At 38.9% G+C, this 4,979-nt stretch overlaps 1 pseudogene; it reads right to left on the bottom strand.

Annotated features, from left to right (window-relative positions):
• Positions 1–511: 511 nt before the first annotated feature.
• Positions 512–4,207, bottom strand: LOC110214633 (olfactory receptor 2C1-like; annotated as a pseudogene).
• Between the last annotated feature and the right edge of the window lie 772 nt (positions 4,208–4,979).

The raw sequence follows: 4,979 nt of genomic DNA, 5'->3' as shown, positions 1-4,979 counted from the left end.
AATCTTGTATTTGAAAGTCAAATTTTCTGTTCAGCTCTGGTTTTTTCATCAGGCATACTTGAAAGTCCTCTATTTCATTAAATTTCCATTTTTTCCCCTCAAGAATTATACTCAGTTTTGCTGCATAGGTGATTCTTGTTTGTAATCCTAGTCCCTTTTCCTTCCAGAATATCATATCTAAGCTCTTGTCTCCTTTACTGTAGAAGCTGCTAAATCTTGTGCTGTCCTGACTGTGGCTCCATGACATTTGAATTGTTTCTTTCTGGAAGCTTGCAATATTTTCTCCTTGATCTGGGAGCTGTGGAATCTAGCTCTAATATTCCTGGGAGTTTTCATTTGGGGGTCTCTTTCAGGGGGCCATTGGCAGATTCTTTCAATTTCTATTTTACCCTCTGGTTCTTGGATATCAGGGCAGTTTTCCTTGATAACTTTTTGAAAATTGATGTCTAGACTCTTTTTTTGATCATAGTTTTCCAATAGTCCAATAATTCTTCAATTACCTCTCCTCGACTTATTTTCCAGGTGAATTATTTTTCCAATGAAATATTTCACATTTTCTTCTATTTTTTCATTCTTTTGAATTTGTTTTATTGTTTCTTAGTGTCTCATGGAGTCATTATCTGCCACCTCCTCAACTCTAATTTTTGAGGAATTAGGTTCTTCAGTGAGCTGTTGTACCTCCTTTTCCATTTGGTCAATTATACTTTTTAAGGAGTTCTTTCCTTCACTGAATATTTGTACCTCTTTTTCCATTAGCTTTTTAAGGAGTTCTCCTTTTCAGTGAATTTTTCTACATCTCTTAGCGTTTTGACTATTCTGTTTTTTAAGGTGTTATTTTCTTTAGTAATTTTTTTACTTTCTTTTACTCAGCTGTTGCCTTTTTATCATGATTTTCTTGCATCACTCTCCTTAGTTTTCACAATTTTTTGTCTTTTTCTCTTATTTGATTTATAAAATCCTTTTTGGAGTTCCTGTAGGAATTCTTTTTGGGCCTGAGACTGATTTATGTTTATCTTTAAGATTTTGGGTGTAGTACTTTTGACTTTGCTGTCTTCTTCTGTATTCTGATCGTCGCTATCACTATAGTAACTTTCTATGGTCAAGTTCTTTTTTGTTATTTGCTCGTTTTTCCAGCTTATCTCTTAACTTTTAAGTATATATGTTAAAATTGGGCTCTGATCCTGGGATGGAGGGGGAAATATCTCAAGCTTCAGGTTTTTCATGTTGCTATTTATAGAACTAGTTCTGGGGCCTGTAAGTTTTCAATACTTTCAAGGTGGTATGATTTCAGAAGTGTGGTTACTGCTCTCCTGGCCTGTGCTCTGGTCTGTGATTGACCACAAGTACTCTTTTTCCTCCCTGAAACTGTGAACAGAGTCCCTGTTCCCCTGCATCCACAAGCTCTAAATGTTCTTCCTTGCTCTGGGATTGCAATACAGAACCAATGCAACAGAGTCTTGTACCCAGTGCCAGCAAAGGATCTTAACATTTGTAATCAAAAGACTTGGTTGAGAAAACAGGGGAGTGGGGCCAGTGTGGAGATACAGAAAAGGGAGAGTTTAAGAGAAAGAAATATGTTACTATCCATCAAGCACTATTTGAAGGACAAGATGATTCTGATTAGCTAAATGAAAACGGTTACTTGGCAAATATGGTTCTTTTAGTGTTAAAGAGGGAACTCATAAGACTCAATAATAAAATTGACAAAATTATCCCTAAAACCCCATTGAAAATCCATTTCTCTGATTCCACAGACACCAAGAAAACTTTTTGATTCTGATTTGAGTTGACTACCTGAAGAGAAAGTACATTGGTTTTCATTTTCTTTGACAATTCCAGTTAGATTTGCAAATATACAATATATACATATTGTATGGTTCCCCCATAAGCATCCTGTTTAGTGGACTCAGCACATGCCAACTTAATCACTGAGTTTTAGGATCTGCAGAACTGAAGCTCTAGATGTTGGAGAAAAGGAAAATGAACCCAAGACCTTTAAAAAAATGCCTTTGCTTGCCTTTTCAATGAGCCTGATGTATGGCCTTTTGTCTTGTTTGTAGAAGTGTCATATAGGTGTGTGACTCACTAGCCCAATCAGGATATGAAGGCTGGTGGCAAACTTGGTGGCTATAACTTTCAGGGAGGATGACATCAATAAATATGTAGCAAGTTCCCATTTCCATTAGGGACATTGGTTTGTTTGGAATGGAGGAGTGAACAATTTTCCCCCTCATTTATCATTAAAAATTACATGAGGCTGAAGGAAAGATTCAACACAAAAGTGAAAGGGAGAAGAGAGAGGATAGAGAGAGATATGTGGATGAAAAACTGAATAGATAAGTTGACAGATGAAGAGACAGAGATGGATATAAAGATGATATAATTTCAGACATATAGACAAATATTTTATCTCTGACCAATAGGAATACTTATCTTTGAAATGCATGAAATCCCTCCTCAAAACCATGTGGCAGGGAAATAACCCTGTGTGTTCAAAGGCTGTGACAGCAGAACACAAGCTGAGGCAGCTGGATCCTCCCAAGTTTGAAAGGCTTCAAGGGCAGGTTTGCTGACACTCTGTATGTCTGTCATCCCAAATCCAGTCTAATTAATAGCAGAGAGGTTCATCACCTGAAGGGTGGCCACTGGGGGAAGATTTTTTTTAGATATGGTACCTCAAGAAGACTATCTACTAAAAGAGAGGGAAGGGTGATCTGTGTCCGGAAGTATTGGCCTCTATGAAATAATCATCTTTTTCAATATTGAACCAAATCAAGCAAGATAATGAATGTGAAAATACTTTGAAAGGTAAAGTAAACAAAACCAAAAAACCCCATCTATATTATAATAATAGTCATAGCTAACATTTGTATAGTGCTATTAGCAAAGCATTTTACATACATTATCTCATTTGAGATGTGAATAATAATAACTATAATAATATAGGTTGGAATAGAGACAGAGTAATGGAAATTAGAGCTATATTAGACCAATAACTTCTGAGACCTGAAAGCTTCTGGCCTTATAATCTGTACCCCACTGCATGTTTTTCATCATTAAGTAGAAAATCATCAAATAATACTAACAAGATACCAACTATTAGGGTTCTTGGGAAGGTTTTTAACTTACTTAAAGGTGCCTTATATGGGCATCAGGTTTACTTATACTAATGTAGATCTGATGAGGGAGAGAGACAGAGACAAAGACAGAGAGACAGAGAGAAAGATACAAAACAGGAAAGATATGGTAGCCCACTCTCTCCTTCCCTCACCATTTCTCCCTCCATTTTCTCAACAATTTCCTTAGTGCCCCCTTCACCTCCTTGTTCCTCAGAGTGTAGATTAGGGGGTTCACCATGGGTGTAACTACTGAATAAAACAAAGTTATGAATTTTCCCCAGTCTTGGGAACTACTCTTGGCTGGCAGTAGGTAGGCATAAATAGCTGAGCCATAGAAGAGGAATACTACTATCAGATGGGAGCCACAAGTATTAAAGGCCTTATGCCGGCCTTCAGCTGAGGGAATCTTCAGGACAGCCTGAGCAATATAACCATAGGAGATGAGGATGGTGCTCAGGGGCACTGCAGTGAAGAAGGCACAGATACCATTGAGTACAGCCTCATTGAGGCTTGTGTCATCCACAGGCCAATTTGATTAGAGCTGGTACTTCACAGAGGAAACTGTCCACTGCCTGGTGTCCACAAAATGGGAGCTGCAGAGTGAACGTTGACTGAGTTAGGGAATTTCCCAGGCCACCTAGCCAGGCAGTGGCAGCTAGCTGCCAACAAACCCGAGGATTCATGATGGTCATGTAGTATAGGGGCCGGCAGACAGCTACAAAGCGATCAAATGCCATCACAACCAAGAGGATGCACTCTGTGGCACCCAGCCAGAGGAAGACATATAGCTGTGTTATACAGCCACCATAGCTGATGGTTTTAACTGGGCCCCACAGATTGAACAGCATCTGAGGGACTACACTTGTGGTATAGGCAAGGTCAAGGGAGGCAAGGTTACTGAGGAAGAAATACATGGGTGTGTGAAGCTGGGCATCCAGGTGCGATATTAGGATAATGGTCAGGTTGCCCACCAAGGTTAACAGGTACCAGAACAGGATAACAACAAAAAAGATCATCTCCAGCTGGGGATGGTCAGAGATACCCATCAGGATGAAACCTCTAAAGGAGGTGTTCTTGGCTCCTCCCATCACTGGCCTCCTTCTGTCCCCTGCAGAAGAGAGAAAAGTCACCATACTAAGCAAACTGTCAGGAGAGAAGTAAGTGCCACTGTAAACTGTTGGACAAGATTCATTTCCTCAATGCAAAGTCTTCAGGGAAAATAAAATAAGAAAAAAAAAAGAGAAGAAGAAAAGCAAGATAAGGAGGATTAAAGATTATTTCATAGTTCTTTGGGCTCCATAGCTATCTACTAGTTTCCTTCTGTCAATTCTAGGTATATCTTTACTGTTACCAAAACCTCAACCACTAAGAATCATCAAATGAATAGGGAACTTTATTCCCCACAAGAAGAGCAAATACAGGCTATCAGGTCAAATTGGAGCCAGGATAATGAAGGGACTTGAAACCATCCTGTATGAGGAGTGGGTGAAAGAACTGGGAATATGTAGCCAGTGGTAGAGAAGATAAGGGTAGAGATTGCTTTGATAATTGTCTTAAGATTGTGGGAGGAGTATCAGATGGAAAATGGATTCATTCCACTTGTTTTATTTGGGCCTGAAAGATGAAACTAGAAAGTTATAGGGAGCTAGATTCAAATTCAACTTACTGAAAAGCTTCCTAATAATTGAAGTTGTCCAAAATAGGAATAGCTCTAAGCGTGCAAGGGAAGAAGAATATTGAGTTTATTACTCGAGGTTTTCAAGTGGATCCTGGGTAACAACTTCTTGCAAATATTGTAGAGAGGGTTCATGCTTTAGTTGTAATAGACTGGTCTAGATGATATCTGAAATCTCTTCTGTC

Source organism: Phascolarctos cinereus, unplaced genomic scaffold (genome assembly GCF_003287225.1).
Source record: "Phascolarctos cinereus isolate Bilbo 61053 unplaced genomic scaffold, phaCin_HiC Scaffold_4;HRSCAF=312, whole genome shotgun sequence".
In the NCBI taxonomy this organism is placed as follows: Eukaryota; Metazoa; Chordata; class Mammalia; order Diprotodontia; family Phascolarctidae; genus Phascolarctos; species Phascolarctos cinereus.
Note: the sequence above shows the minus strand (reverse complement) of the source record. Positions and strands in the feature narration are given on the sequence as shown.